Here is a 16,653-nt window from a genome sequence, read left to right on the forward strand (position 1 = left end):
TCATCCACGTCCTGCCTCTGGCCTGAAATGCCTTCCCTTTTCATGTCTGACAATTACTCTCCCCACCTTCAAAGACTTATTGAAAGTACATCTCTTCCAAGAGGCCTTCCCTAAATCTGCATTTCCTCCTTCTCTCTTCTTCTTTGCCCTGATTTGCTCTCTTTATTCATTAATTCATTCAGTCGTATTTATTGAGCGCTTACTGTGTGCAGAGCACTGTACTAAGCGCTTGGGAAGTACAAGTTGGCAACATATAGAGACAGTCCCTACCCAACAGTGGGCTCACAGCCTAGAAGGGGGAGACAGAGAACAAAACAAAACATATTAACAAAATAAAATTAATAGAATAAATATGTACAAATAAAATAAATAAATAAATAGAGTAATAAGTATGTACAAACTTATATACATATATACAGGTGCTGTGGGGAGGGGAAGGAGGTAAGGTGGGGGGATGGGAAGGGGGAGGAGGGGGAGAGGAAGGAGGGGGCTCAGTCTGGGAAGGCCTCCTGGAGGAGGTGAGCTCTCAGTAGGGCCTTGAATGGAGGAAGAGAGGTAGCTTGGCGGATGTGCGGAGGGAGGGCATTCCAGGGGATGACGTGGGCCGGGAGTCGACGGCGGGACAGGCAAGAACGAGGCACGGTGAGGAGATTAGCAGCAGAGGAGCCCGAGGGTGCAGGCTGGGCTGTAGAAGGAGAGAAGGGAGGTAAGGTAGGAGGGGGCGAGGTGATGGAGAACCTTGAAGCCGAGGGTGAGGAGTTTTTGCCTGGTTCACCACCCTGACCCAGCCCCACAGCACTTGTGTACATATCTGTTATTTTATTTATTTATATTAATGTCTGTCTTCCCCCACTAGACTTTAAGCTCATTATGGGCAGGGAATATGTCTGTTATATTGTACTCTCCCAAGGTCTTAGTATAGTGCCCTGCACAAAGTACTTGATAAATGATTGATTGATTGCTCCACACACAGTAAACACGCAATAAATACAATTGAATTAGATGAGAGAGATGAGTATGAGAGAGATGAGTCAAGGACAACACCAAGGTTATGAGGTATATTCTCTACAGTGATGGGAAAGGCAAAGAAAGGACACGGTTTGGATGGGAGGATCAGGAATTCTGTTTTGGACATTTAGGTTTGAGGTGTAGAAATGTCCTGAAGGCCGGAGGAAATAAAGAGCTACAGAGAAGGAGAGAATTCAGGATTGGTTATGTAGATTTGGGATCATCAGCATAAAGATGGTACATAGTCGAAGCCATGGGAGTGAATGATTTTCCAAGGGAGTAGGTGAAGATGGATAATAGAAGGTAACCCAGAACTGAGCCACGAGCTACTCCCACAGTTAGAGGGTGGGAGGCAGAAGAGGAATCTGAAAAAGAGATTGAGAATCAATCAGTCAATAGTATGTGAGCCCACTGTTGGGTAGGGACTTTATATGTTGCCAACTTGTACTTCCCAAGCGCTTAGTACAGTGCTCTGCACACAGTAAGCACTCAATAAATACGATTGATGATGATGATGATTTACTGAGTGCTTACTATGTGCAGAGCAATATACTAAGCGTTTGGGAGAGTACAATACAACAGAGTTGTCAGACACGTTCCCTGCCCACAATAAGCTTACAGTCTAGAGGAGAAGACAGACATTAATATAAATACTTTAATGTATATAATGTAAAAATAGGCACATAAGTGGTAGGGGGTTGAGGGTGGGGCGAGTATCAAATGTCCAAAGGACAGAGATCCAGGTGTAGCCAGCAGGAAAAAGTGCTGTCCAACTTTTATGGTGCTTTTATTGCAAACTCCAGAAATGAGTGCTTTTCATCGAGAATACGATCGTCACGCAGGTGCTGTCCGTAAATTGAAGCCTAACAGCTAAATTATTTGAAACCAAATCCGAATTTGACGATTCCAATACTCACGCCCCAAACCGGGTAGCGTTTCAAACCTCCCAACTCTTCAGCTTAGCAACCATGTCTTGGGAGACAGTGAAGACGCTGCTGCAAGAAGAACCGTTCTCGCGGTTCCTCGACCCCGTTGCCGCCTGATCAGTCGGGGTCTGGGGCTTCGAGCCTCGCAAACGTGGGTGATCCGTTATTAAGTCGGGCGGCTGCAGTGCGGGAGCCGTGGCCGAGCCAACTCGGCGGCCAGCTGCCCCCCCCCCCCCCCCGCCCTCGCCCCCCGCGGCGGCAGTCTCTCGGGCCGGATCCGGACAGGGGGGATCCGGGCCTCCGGAACGATTCTTGGAGCGGGGAAGTAGGGCTCGGCCGTCCCGACTGAGCCAGGGGAGGACGACGAGGAGGAGCCCACGTGGACGCGCTGCAAGGGAAATCGCGCCTTTTCAGCGGAGTCCAGTGAGAAGGGAAAAGCGAAGCCCGACCGGTCCTTGGCCCGAGGTGGACCGGCCCGGGGTCCAAACCACAGTCACCGTGACCCCCCCCAAAAAAAGATTGGGGGTGTGGGGGAAGGCTGGCTGCCGCCCCGTTGCCAACATCCTGCGGACCCTGCCCACGACCCTCCCAGGGCACTGCCCCTACCACCCCGTCCCCATCTTTCCCTCCCCCGCCCTGCCCGCACTCCCTCCCCTCACGCCCCCCCATCCCATCCTTCCTCACACTTGGCCCCCTTCCTTCTTCCCCTCCCAACACCCCCCAGGCTCTTCACTTTTTCCTCCCTGTCCCCCGTGCGCCCTCATTCCGCCTTTTCTTCCTGCCGCCCCTCTCTGCCCCGCCCCGGTGCCCCTCCCCGTCCCCGTCCCCGGCCCGGTGCCCTGCCCCTCCCCGTCGGGCGGAGCGCGGTTGCGGCTGGGAGCGCCGGTCCCCTGGGGCAGGAGCCAGACCCTCCCCGGGGGATCCGCGGTCCCCCTAGCAGGCTGAGCCCCAAGTTGGGCCGGGAACGAGGGTCTGGAGCCCCGCAGAGGCGGGCTGGATCTCGGGGAGACAGCGGGAGGGAGACCCTCCCCTCACCCCGGGACCCCCAGCCATGGCCCGACTGCCGCCCCTCCGGAGCTGCCCGGTCCCGGTCCCGGCCCCGGCCTTGGCCCTGGCCCTGGCCCTGGCCCTGGGCAGCCGCCTCCGCGCCGGCGCCCAGGTGAGTGGCACCCACTGGGGGTCTGGGGCGGGGAGAGGCGGACATCCCAGGAGCGGCGGCAGCTGGGGTCGCGGGACCGACCGAGGGGCGGCTAGATAACGGGGGCCGGGGAGCGGAGAAGCGGGGGCCGGGGCCGCGGGAGGGATTGGGGGCTCCGGGTTGGGGGCTTGGGAGTGGGGGCAGGACAGGCGAGGAGCGGGGGACGCTGTTGTCCCCCTCAGGACCGGCCGGAAGCGAGACGCGCTCCAGTCTGGTCCCATCCCGGTCCAGGCTTGGCTGGAGGGTGAAGCCCGGTGAGCCAGAGTCCCTGGAAGCCCCGGAGCCGCTGGAGAGGCTGGGGCGGCGGCTGCTGGGGTTCCAGCGGTCCGCCCAGCGCTTCCACCTCGGGCCGCCCCTCGCCGCCCCTGACCGCTGCTCCTTCCCCAAGCCCGCACTCCCTCCCCAACGCCCGCCCCGACGGCCCCACCGTCTCCCGGGGCTGAATTGCACGTTGGGCTGAGTTTAATCGTGGGCTGGGAGAAGTTGGAGCCTTAGGGGTGGGGCTTGAGCTTCATCCCGAATTCATCTTTTGAACCGGGATCCTCTCCCGGGCGTGAACTCCACCGGGAAATGGGAAAGAGAAGAGGACCGGCGGGGGGGGTGGGGGTGGGAGGGGTGTGTGTGTGTGTTTGTGTGTGTGTGTGTTGGGGGTGGAAGGGTGGGGAGAGGAGAGTCCACACTGCCAGGTTGGACAAAACAGAGCTGGATTTGTGTACTCCAGGAAGCAATGGAGGGTTGAATTTAGAGCCGGGTCTAAGGCGACTGTGAGCTCGTTACAGGCAGGGATCGTCCCTCCTTATTTCTGCATTGTACTTTCCCAAGCGCTTAGTGCAGTGCTCTACACACAGTAAGCACTTAATAAATACGATTGAATGAGTAGGTTGGGGGAACTCGAGAATGAGATCTGTAACGTGTCTTCTCTCTCTGCTGCACAGCACGGGGCACCTCCTCCCACCCCCCCATTTGACGCCTCTGCGCGACTGTTCCCCTGAAGGAAATTCTTGGACACCTATGCCCCCTGGTTCGCTTGATGCTATTATTAATATGAATTCCGACTCTCAGGGGAGAATTCCGAAATGCAGGAATTGCACAGTAGCCATAATGTCCCAGTTTACGTGACATAACTTCATGCATCAGGATATAAGAGGAGCACTCCTGTAAAGTTTCCCATTGACTGGAAGGTGTATTCTTGGAGTATGTCACTTCAGTTGATATTTTGAGTGATTTTGTCTATCAAATCCCAAATCTGCCAGGAAGTTTGGAACCTTTTATGGAAGGATCACCCAGAATTTTATTTTGCCTGAATTATGTCAACAGGTGAGCAAGCGAAGAGTTTGGGAACAGGAAATACCCAACAAGACTCTGCAATGTCAGGTTTACTTTAATGGAATTCTTCTTATTTCCTTTGAGAGATGTGAATTATTCATTAACAAACACGGCTTCCTCGCCCATAGTTCAAGGAAATTGCAACCAGTTGTTCTGTTTGTCAAAAAGTATTGCTAGTTTGTTTTTCTTGAGCTGAGAAGAGAATGAGGGTTGCAGGCTAGGGGAATTCCAAACTCCCCTAGGCCATAGCTTGATTGGATTCTCATGAGTAGCTACATCCCCTAAATTCAAGTAGCTTTAAAAATGTCAGACCATTTGATTTTATAGCAAGACAGCAATTCTATCACATCAGTGTTTTCAAACCCAATTGATTTCTAGCAGGGCTCCAGTTGTAGAGATTGTTTGGAGACAGCTTTTCGATGACCACTGAGGAGGATGGGCTAAATTTACCTTTGCTAAAAGGAAAAAAAATGTTAAATTCTAGTTGCAAATTCAGGTATGAGGGACAATTTGCCTATTCCACATTTGGCTAATCTGGGTGTTTTCCCCTTCTAGAGGACTGTTTTTCTCCTTTCTGTTGGAAACTCCTGCAATTTGGCCTCTGGCTCCTGGGGAGTCACTTATTTCGGATGTGAAATTTCTCTTGGGTAAAATGGCCACCTTCCGCCCTAGTGCTATCTCACTGGCAAGATTCATGATCTAGAGGATGTGAGTCTCTACTAGCACACAGAGCATTTGCTGTCTGCTTTGAGAACCTTTAACATGGAGAAACGTCCTTCCGGTAGGTAGTTCCTCTGCATGAGACATTAACTGGAAGCAGTCTTACTGCCATCAGGAAAAGAATGACTTTTTTTGAGCAAAACCTTCGTAAGGAATGAGAGACAAGATATAAAGGGGAAAACAATACCAGGCACTGCACACATTAAACCTGACAGCACAACAATATGTTAATATGTTTTGTTTTGTTCTCTGTCTCCCCCTTCTAGACTGAGCCCCCTTCTAGACTGAGCCCACTGTTGGGTAGGGACCGTCTCCATATGTTGCCAACTTGTACTTTCCAAGTGCTTAGTAGAGTGCTCTGCACACAGTAAGCGCTCAATAAATGCAATTGAATGAATGAATGAACAAGGGATGGCCTTTACATGGGCACAGTGGGAATTTCACCATCTCTCCTCTCTTCAAACACCCAGGACAAGGGAAGCAGCTTGGCCTAGTAGGAAGAGCTCAGACCTGAGAGTCAGAGGACCTTGGTTCTAACCTCAACTGTACCACATACCTGCTGTGTGGCTTTGGACAGGTCACTAAACTCTCTGTGACTCAGTTCGCTCATCTGCAAAATGGGGCTTCTCAATCTGTTCTCCCTCCTACTTAGACTGTGAGCCCCATGTGGGACCTGATTATCTTGTATCTACCCTACCCTGAACTAGGGTTCAGTGCTTGGTGAGAACAGAGGCAGGAGGAAGCTTTGATGACTTTCTTTTTCTGGAGGTGTTTCCCTAGAGGAGTCAGTCTCAGAAACAAGACAAAGCTGCTATTTCCAGCTCCGAATAGACACATGACTCCTCTCCCCGGCCCAGCTGTCCGGCCCTCTCAATCCATCCATTAAGAAACCAAAACCAACACTGATGAATCCTTTTTCCTTTTCCCGTTTTGGGCTTGTACTCATTTTGGAAGCCTAACACACATGAAGTGCTAATTGAGAGGCTTTATTATTTTATTTTTCCTCCTTTCTTTTCTCTCTTTAAATCCTGGATGCAGACAGTCACATCTTTCCCCTTTTGCCCCACTGTCATTGTGCAATCTTTCTGAAGACTTGGCGGTCAACAGATTAAGGCAAGCAAATATTTTTTTAAGATGTTCTGACCTGAACAGCTCTGTTAGCTGTCCTCTTTCATAACAAGGCTGCAAATGCAAACAGGTGACTGTTTACATTAAAATGTAAACATGAAATACTCATGTTTACTCATGAGTTTACTCATGAAATACTCTTTTCATTGCATAATGTGGTTGGGATGGCAGTCATCAATAGAACCATTTAGCCACTTCCTTGCACTTTGATTCAATTCCACTTTCAAGATGTCATCTTTGAATCTGGTCTTTTTCATGGAAATAGCCACAGTTGGCACTCCAGTCATTCATTCATTCAGTCATATTTATTGAGCACTTACTGTGGGCAGAGCACTGTACTAAGCGCTTGGGAAGTACAAGTTGGCAACATATAGAGACGGTCCCTACCCAACAGTGGACTCATAGTCCAGAAGAACTCTGATTCCCAGGTCCGTGCTCATTCCACTAAGGCCAATTGCTTTGCAAACTGTACTAAGCATTTGGTAGAGGATAATCTAGTAAGTGGAAATGATTCCAGCCTCCAAAGAGCTTACAATTTATCAATCAGGGGACATAGGTGTAAAAATAAATTACAGATAAGGGAAGCAAACTTGTGTTAGCATAGCCAGGTGGAAAGAACACAAGTCTGGAAGTCAGAGGACCTGTGTTCTAATCCCTGCTCTGCCACATGCCTGCTGTGTTACCTTGGGAAAATCTCTTAACTTTCCTGTGCCTCAGTATCCTCAATTGTAAAACAGGGATTCAATACCAACTCCTCTCCCTCTCCTTTAGACTGCAGGTCCCATGTGGGACCAGGACTGTGTCTGACCTGATTATCATGTATTAACCCCAGGGTTTACAGCCATGCTTGACACGTAGTAAGCGCTTAACAAATCCCATAAAAAAAGGATGTGCATATACAGTGTTGTCGGAGTTGGGTTGGTATAAGGAAAGCAGCGTGGTGTAGTGGATAGAGCATTAGCCTGGGAATCAGAAGGTCATGGGTTCTAATACTGGCTCTACTGCATGCCCGGCACATACTAAGCACTTAATAAATACCACAATTATTATTATCACATAGCACTTGACCAATACCATTATTATTATTATCATTGTTATGAATAGTAGCGAAACATTTTAGAGTGGAAAACTCAGAGAAAAAGAGCCAGCTATGAAATTTAGCATCTTTCTCATAACGTTTCATTTACTTCTAAACTGCCCTAATCAAATCCCAATCCAGACATGAACCCAAACTCTCTCCCATCTCCCTCTCCCTGACTTCCAGCCCAGCAGCCCATCATCCTGGATTAGCTTGGTCTGGTGAAAAAAGCACAGGACTGGGAGACTAGGGCGCCGGAGACTAGGGCTTTAATCCTTGCCCTTGACTTCTTTGTGACCTGTGACTCAGTTTCTTCACCTGTAACAGGGTTAAAACATCTGTTCTCCTTCCCTGTCAGACCGTGCACCCCGTGTGGAACCGGAACTGTGTCCGGTAGGATTATCTTATACCTATCTGCCCTGGTGCATAGCATAGTACTTAGTACACAGTAAGTGTTTAAAAAATGCCACTGTTATGGAAACCGCAGTGGCCAAGGGAAAAATCACATACCCGCCCCTCCCCAATTAGCTTGTGACTGTTGACTGTTTTCCCATTATCCTCCATTCCAAGCAGGGAACGTCTCTTGTAGGAGCTTAAGCCATCCGACTTCCACCTTCACCTTCCCATCCCATCTCTTCCCATCCCGGCTCGTCAATCAATCGATCAATTGTATTTATTAAGTGCTTACTGTGTAAGGAACACTGTATTCATTCAGTCACTCATTCATTCAATCGTATTTATTGAGCGCTTACTGTGTGCAGAGCACTGTACTAAGTGCTTGGGAAGTACAAGTCGGCTACATATGGAGATGGTCCCTACCTAACAACAGGCTCACAGTCTAGAAGGGGAAGACAGACAACAAAACAAAACATGTAGACAGGTGAAACATGTAGTCACTTGGGTGAGTACACTATAAAAGAATTGGTAGACATGCTCCCTTCCCACAACGAGTGTCCTGGTGCCCATCCTGCCTCATCCCCATCCCGTCCCTATCTCCAACCCAGCCTGTCCCAACTAGTCCCTAATCCATCCCAGGGAATCCCCATCCCATCCAGTCCATTCTGCTCTCACTCGTGGTCAAGGAGGATGTGTCCTGTCCTCTTCTATGACCTCTGACCCAAATCTGCGTGGTGTTTGTTTGTTTTATGGTATTAAATGCTTACTATGTGTCAAGCACTGTTTTAAGCACTGGAGTAGATACAAGTTTATCAGGTTGAACACAGTCCCTGTCTCACATGGAGCTCACAGTCTGGTGGTCCCCCAAACTGAACCTGTGGCTGACAGTTCCCACAGCACAGCACAACTGTGTGTGGCAAATACACTCTGTATGGGGAAGGAGTTGGATTTGTGGCCAACAAAGGGGTCAAACCACGGAATGGTGCTGAACCAATACAGGCCAGGTCTCACAAATATAACAGACTTGGTATTTCAGCATCTATTCTGCCAGTTTATTTCGCATATCAGGAAATCTGCTAGGAGAAAGGCCTGGTCTCCTGCGGAGGTCTTAGGATCCAATGCTTTGGTTGGATTTTTATGGGTATGGATGAATGCTGTCTGGAGATTCATTCATTCATTCATTCAATCGTATTTATTGAGCGCTTACTGTGTGCAGAGCACTGTACTAAGCGCTTGGGAAGTACAAGTTGGTAACATATTGAGACGGTCCCTACCCAATAGAGGGCTCACAATCTAGAAGGGGGAGACAGGCAACAAAACAACACATATTAACAAAATAAAATAAATAGAATAGTAAATATGTACAAGTAAAATAGAGTAATAAATCTGTACAAACATATATACAGGTGCTGTGGGGAGGGGAAGGAGGTAGGGCGGGGGGGATGGGGAAGGGGAGGAAGGGGAGAGGAAGGAGGGGGCTCAGTCTGGGAAGGCCTCCTGGAGGAGGTGAGCTCTCAGTAGGGCTTTGAAGGGAGGAAGAGCGCTAGCTTGGCGGTTGTGCGGAGGGAGGGCATTCCAGGCCAGGAGGAAGACGTGGGCCGGGGGTCAACGGCGGGACAGGCGAGAACGAGGCACAGTGAGGAGGTTAGCGGCAGAGGAGCTGAGGGTGCGGTCTGGGCTGTAGAAGGAAAGAAGGGAGGTGAGGTAGGAGGGGGCGAGGTGATGGAGAGCCTTGAAGCCGAGAGTGAGATAATCAAAGGAGCATGGAATCTAGAGGCTCTTTGGGACTAACCTAGAGTAATGCAATTAAATGTATAGGTGATACTGGTGAAAGTGGATACATCTCCTAGAACAGTCCCTGGTCTCCCAGCCATATACAAGGTGAGACACACAAGAATCTTATATAACTTCCACTTAATAAAGAAGATGATAATGTATCGTCCTCACTCCGTCTCCATCTCCCCAGGAACATATTGGCATTTTAGCTTCAGTTTTTTCTTCATAAGAATGTTTGACAGTAAGCAACTCCACTCCTGAGCCAAACCAATGACCCATTAGCCCAGGATCTGGTCTCTGAAAGTGGCAAAATGTGAAAAATCTTGTATAATATTGAGGAAAATCCTGGACATTGGTTAAATTTAAGTTTTCCTGTGCAGGGCTGTCTACCATAGGGGCAAACCAGGACATTGTCTTGTGTGCCATTTGTCAACAGCTGCTCTCTGCCCTTTCCAACTTCTTATTTATTTATTTATATTAATAACTGTCTCCCCCTCTAGACTGTATGCTTATTGTGGGCAGGGAATGTGTCTATTTATTGTTATATTGTACTGTCCCAAGCACTTAGTACAGTGCTCTGCACCTGGTAAGTGTTCAGTAAATACAAATGAATGAATGAATGAATGCTTCTAACTCCATCACTCACATGCTTTTCTCATCCCATTTTCCCACTTTTGACAATCACACCATCGGGTGGATGAATCACAAGAAAGACTGATCCAGTCCACAGGGGGACTTGATCTAGTTAAGTCTCTATTCTTATGGGTCCCTAGCAGCCGGTGCATGACAGATCAATCAATCAGTTGGTCAATTTGCTAAGCACTTGCTGTGTGCAGAGCACTGGACTAAGTACTTGGGAAATTATAATGTAATAGAGTTAGTAGACACAATCCCTGCCCATAGAGAGCTTAAATTTTATCACCCCGTCCCACACTGCACCACGACACGCTAGAATGAAAGGAAAGAAATCTGCCTTTCATATTTGATAAACATTTTTATAGACTATGAATAAATTTGGTAAAGTATTTTTTACATATAGTAATAATAATGGCATTTATTAAGTTCTTATGTGCAAAGCACTGTTCTAAGCACTGGGGAGGTTACATATGTAATGCTGATAAGTATATTTTGTGGGGAAAATGGAATAATTCTGTAATGTTAACTTCAACTTCCTATATATGATGGCAAGGTTGCATGTTTCGATTTTTGACTGGATTCATTAATTATTCATTATTAAGTCAAATTAGTAACTATTATTTGACTAAGAAACTTTACTCCATGACTACTGCAGCAGTATTTCCTCAAGGGGTACATTGTGATAGGTAATGCAGGGAGGCAAAATGTCTTGAGTCATCCTTGGAGGTTCAGTCTCAAGGAGCTCGGCCTAATGGAAAGGGCAGAAGCCTGAGACTCAGAAGGACCTGGGTTCTAATCCTGACTCTGCCATGTGCCTGCTGTGTGACTTCAGGCAAGTCTCGTAACTCGCCTGGGCCTCAGTCTCTTCATCTGAAAAATGGGGATTCAAGTACCTGATCTCCCTCCTGCTTAGACTATGAGGTCCACCTTGCCCTTTCCAACCACACCTCGTTATTTTCCTAGTACAACCCAGCCCATAATCTCCCTCCTGATATCTGACTCTCTCCCACTTCAAAGGCAGATCTCCTCCATGAGACCTTTCCTGATTAAGCCCTCCTTTCCTCTTCTCCTATTTCCTTCTGCATTACACTGCTTTGCTCCCTTTACTCATCACCGCTCCCACCCCCACAGCCCTCATATACATATCTATAATTTATTTATTTATATTAATGTCTGTCTCCCCCTCTAGTCTGTAGGCTTGCTGTGGACAGAGAATGTGTCTGTTTATTGTTATATTGTACTTTCCCAAGCACTTAGTACAGTGTTCTGCACACAGTAAGTGCTCAATAAATATGACTGACTGCATGAATGAATAAATGCTACAGGGATTGTGTCCAACTTGTTTATCTTGTATCTATACCCTGTGCTTGACACATAGTAATTATTATTGTTGTTCTACAATGGGGAATGTAGGCACTTAGGGACCTCTTAATGCAATGGATTTTTTCACTGGTCTCTGCCCCTTTCTTCCACTCCCACCACTGGGCCTCTCTTGAGATAAGTCCATAGTCATCAAGGGGGCCATTCCTTTAGACTGTCCTGACAGCTGCTTCCCTGTTTCCCCAGGGCTCTCTTTCTCCTCTGCTACCTAGTTCACTGGCCATACACTCCCCCTGTAATATTTTCCTGATCACAGCCTTGCCTCCTCCCATTAGCCTCTGTCTGGCTATGGCTAATGATTAGAAAGACCCCAGTTATTTATGCAGAAGGAGTCCTACAAATATTCTGTTTTTGCCATCATATTCAATGATTTTTGAAGTCTCTGGCAAGTAGATCCATATTGTTTTACATTTGGCATTCTTAATTCAATATTTGCTTATTAGAGGAGTTTCTACATGGTGTTTTGCTTATGGGAAAACTGCCTTGAATGTTTGGGAATCTTTATATGCTTTAAATTGCTGAGGCATTAATCCAAAATTCAATAAGCAGTAGTTCATACTTTTTTCACAGATATAGCTTACTTCAAGGAACTCTATCTATCTTGGTGGGGTACAATGTTTTGTATATCTGAATGTTCATTATTTTTAAAGATGGCGCTACTAAAGGTGAGAGTCTCTTTGTGGATAAATGTGATTGAAAAGACTGATGTGAGGCAAACACTCCCTATTGGTGTTCTTTGCACATCAAAAAAGATCCTTGCTGTGCTAATGGGTTTGTCTCTTATCTGGCCTGTCTCTGGTCTGAGTCTGCCTCTTGGAATCCCATTCTTCTCAAAGCTTTTTCCTGAAGAAAGCAACTTGTTCCATGATGGCTAACCACAAGGCTGGCCTGTCTGCTGCAGAGGTTATGATAATGCTAATAATAATAATAATAATAATAATTGTTAAGCACTTACTCTGTGCCAAGCACTGTACTAAGTCCTGCAGTAGAGGCAAAATAACTAGGATAGTTACAGTCCCTATCCAACATGGGAAACTAAGTCTAGTATTTCCCAGCAGTCCACAGTATTTTGTCATGACTTGAGATTGGGCTTCATTGTGTCTTTAAACCATACACTTTGTCCTTGCGGCTTTACAGTTCACCACACAGTAGCTGCTTGGGTATATGGTCAGTGTTCATTTTCCTCACAGGTCCCATCCAGTGTCACTATGAGCTTAGTCACAATGCAGTTGAGCTGACTTCATTTCATGGCTTTGCTTGGGTTACCGTCTCCTCCCATACAATGTGACTCGAAGGTAATACCAGTGAAAAAATTCTAAAAACTGGACATCATGTCTACAGAAGGAGCTCCATTTAGAGTGTTGGACCCAGACACAGGCTTAACTACTGTCAATGTCATGTGCAAATTGAGGCACCACTGTTTCCATGCTGTGAAGTGCAGAATGTTGAAAGCCATGCTGGCCTTTAAGAGTAAGTTTTCTACTTTGAAATGTTGGAAAGTCTACTGCCTAGGTAGTGGAATTCAGTGACAGCTTTAAATTATTTTTTTAATGATATTTGTTAAGTACTTATTATGCTCCAGGCACTCTACTAAGCTTTGGAGTAGATACAGGCTAATCAAGTTGGACACAATCCATGTACCCATTTTACAAATGAGGCAACAGAGAACAGAGAAGTGAAGTGACTTGCCTAAGGTCACACAGCAGACATGTGGCAGAACCGGAATTAGAACCTCTGACTCCCAGGCCCATGAATTCTATTTGTTCTGATGATTTTGACACCTGTCTACATGTTTTGTTTTGTTGTCTGTCTCCCCCTTCTAGACTGTAAGCCCGTTATTGGGTAGGGACTGTCTCTATATGTTGCTGACTTGTACTTCCCAAGTGCTTAGTACAGTGCTCTGCACACAGTAAGCGCTGAATAAATATGATTGAATGAATGAATGAATCTTTCCACTAGGCCACGCTGATTCTCTAGTTCTGCATTGCCAGTGAAAATTTAGGTTGTGTGTAGGTGTATGTAACATCCATCTTCTTCAAATGTATTGTCAGTCCACAACAATGTACCGAGTCTGCAAATCAATTCATAATCATGTGCATGACCGTCCCCAAGAATGCAATAATTCAGTTCAGTTCCTGAACCACTGCCTCAAAGACTTTTAATTATGCTCTTTAACCTTTTGAGCTAGAAGAGTTTCCTGGTGAATTATAAGATTATTTAAGGCTCCATTTACTAGACCTACTGTATCCTCGAGTCTGGCTGCATAGAATAAACTGAACAGGTATGGATCAACCACTATTGATTGACTGATTTTTTTGTGATGTGCTTCAGTGGTGTGTAAGGAGTGTGTATGACAGCTTAAAGTTTCTTTAATGAAGGGTCAAAGTTCTTAGTTTTGTAGCACTTAACCTAACCCTTGGATCTCTTCAGCTTTAGCATCCTTCCACTGATAATTGTTTCTTAATTTTATCTGCAAGTTCTGTCATGGATTTTGGTAGATCTCCTATTTACTACTGTCCAGAGGAGGTGTGAAAGGATGTTGCTTCATTTCTTGCTTGTCTGAAATAGTTTTTAGATATGAGTTGTTGTCTTATTATTATTATTATTGATGATAATAATGGTATGTTAGGTACTTACTTTGTGTCATACAATGTTCTAAGCGCTGGAATAGATACAAGAATATCAGGTCTCATGGGACTTGCAGTCTAAAAGGGAGAGAGAACAGGCATTCAATCCTCATTTTACAGATGGGGAAACTGAAGTGCAGAGCTGTTAAGTGAATTGCCCAAAGTCACACAGCAGGCAAGTGGTGGAGCTGGAATTAGAACCAGGTCCTCCGATTTCCTGGCCCATGCTTTTTTCACTACGCCACGATACTTAATTGTATTGTACTCTCCCAAGTGCTTAGTACAGTGCACTGCACATTAATACAGTGCTCTGTACACAGTAAGCACTCAGTAAATATGATTGAATGAATGTATGCTAAGAACTCAATAAATACAACTGATTGGTTAGAAGCTACTGGTGTCCTTTTTTGGAGAAGGAGTGTGGCTCACTGGAAAGAGCACGGGCTTTGGAGTCAGAGGTCATGGGTTCAGATTCTGACTCTGCCAATTGTCAGCTGTGTGACTTTGGGCAAGTCACTTAACTTCTCTGGGCCTAAGTTACTCATCTGTAAAATGGGGATTAAGACTGTGAGCCCCCACTGGGACAACCTGATCACCTTGTAACCTCCCCAGCACTTAGAACAGTGCTTTGCACATAGTAAGTGCTTAGCGTGGCTCAGTGGAAAGAGCACGGGCTTTGGAGCCAGAGGTCATGGGTTTGAATCCCGGCTCCGCCACATGTCTGCTGTGTGACCTTGGGCAAGTCACTTAACTTCTCTGAGCCTCAGTTCCCTCATCTGTAAAACGAGGATTAAGACTGTGAGCCCCACATGGGACAACCTGATCACCTTGTATCCCCCCAGCGCTTAGAACAGTGCTTTGCACATAGTAAGCGCTTAACAAATGCCATTATTATTATTATTAAATAGACATTTAACTCAATAATTTGATGTAGCTCTCTGGACAATCAATCAGTCAAAGAATGGTATTCATTGAGTGCTTATTTTGTGCACTGTACTGCACTAATAAGCATTTGGGAGAGTCTAGTAGAATGAATGTAGCAGAACCCTATCCTCAAGGAGCAGATGGGGGCAGATGGGCATTACATTGGCTTGTTTGTCCCCAGGGATAATTCATCTATGGAAGTTTGGGAGAGTAATAGAAAATGGGGAAGTGCAAAGTGCTACCAACTTGGACATAAATATGAAAATTCAAAGGTCCGTGATTCCAGGCTTGAAGGAGTGGGGTTGGTGATGTATTCCCACCAAATGAGGACTATTTCCAATGGGAGCCCTACACCCAGTTTCAATAAACAAGCACCTAGACTTATGTTTGTTCTCCAACACCACTAGCCAAGACACAACTGCTCTCTTTGCTCAAAGGGAAAGCCAGCTGCAGTCTCTGGGAGCTGCTCATTACCAAGCAGAAGAGATTCCTTTGACACAATGGGGATGGAGAGCCCCCTCTTACCAAGACATAAGTGCTATTCTTCCTTGAAAACAATCACTGTTACTTTCATCAGGTGATATTCTGATGTTCCATGCCACAGTGTTTTTTTTCCTATTTCTTAATTCTATTTGTTAGTACAACTTGTTTATTGGGACATAGTCTCCTTTCACTCAAAACCAAAGTTTAAATTATCTTTATCTTTTTTATCCTACTCTTCTAAAGTAAGTAGAAATGTATTGTGTGTGTGACTCAGTCTTACATTTCCTTGGAAAAATGTAAACTCGCTTTGCAAACAAAACTTTCCAAATTGGAATCACTTGAATCTGAACCTATTTCCTGGTGAAAACCTTCACAGTTCCCACACTCATTTTTCTCTCCCCTTCAACCTCATTTCCTAATCTTTTTTCTCCTTTTTATGCAGTGGTCTACTTTTGCTCAGTGGCTAAGGTAAATGTCAGCTAATAATCACCAGCACTGCCTTTCCCTTTCCAAATAAGAGGAAGACAACATGGAAGCACCTCCAGTTCTAAAGAGTAACTTTTCACTGACTATATCTTTTGATTGTAAACTCCATGAGGGAGGGGACTGTAACATCACTAAAATCCACCCTTTCTTCTTTATCCAGACTGCTTCCATGTTAATCCAATCCTTCCTTGATTACTGCATTAGTCTCCTTGCTGAGCCCCTGCCTCCTGTCTCTCCCCACTTCAGTCCATATTTCACTCTGCTGCCCAGATCATTTTTCTACAAAAACACTCAGTCCATGTTTCTCTACTCAAGAGCCTCTAGTGCTTTGCCCATCCACCTCTACATCAAACAGAAACTAGTGCTTGCCTATCCACCTCTACATCAAACAGAAACTCCTTACCATATGCTGTAGTGATTTCATACAATCCATCCTGGTAACGCCAATCTACTCACTGTACCTTAATCTCATTTATCTTATGGCTGACCCCTTGCACATGTCCTGCTTCTGGCCTGAATGCCCTTCCCCTTCACATCTGACAGAAGACCACTGTCCCCACC

The 16,653-nt window shown here is 46.2% G+C and overlaps 1 protein-coding gene across 2 annotated transcripts in view; it reads left to right on the plus strand.

Moving 5' to 3' along the window:
* Nucleotides 1-3,043: 3,043 nt before the first annotated feature.
* The window catches only part of PTH2R (parathyroid hormone 2 receptor), an 88,270-nt gene continuing 74,660 nt past the window's right edge, over nt 3,044-16,653 (plus strand). For both annotated transcript variants that reach the window (XM_038766781.1, XM_038766783.1), the window contains exon 1: nt 3,044-3,093. The gene's annotated coding sequence lies outside the window, so the exon portion shown is untranslated. The remainder of the gene's footprint in view (nt 3,094-16,653) is intronic.

The sequence above is a fragment of the Tachyglossus aculeatus genome, chromosome 25 (genome assembly GCF_015852505.1).
Source record: "Tachyglossus aculeatus isolate mTacAcu1 chromosome 25, mTacAcu1.pri, whole genome shotgun sequence".
NCBI classification, from domain to species: domain Eukaryota; kingdom Metazoa; phylum Chordata; class Mammalia; order Monotremata; family Tachyglossidae; genus Tachyglossus; species Tachyglossus aculeatus.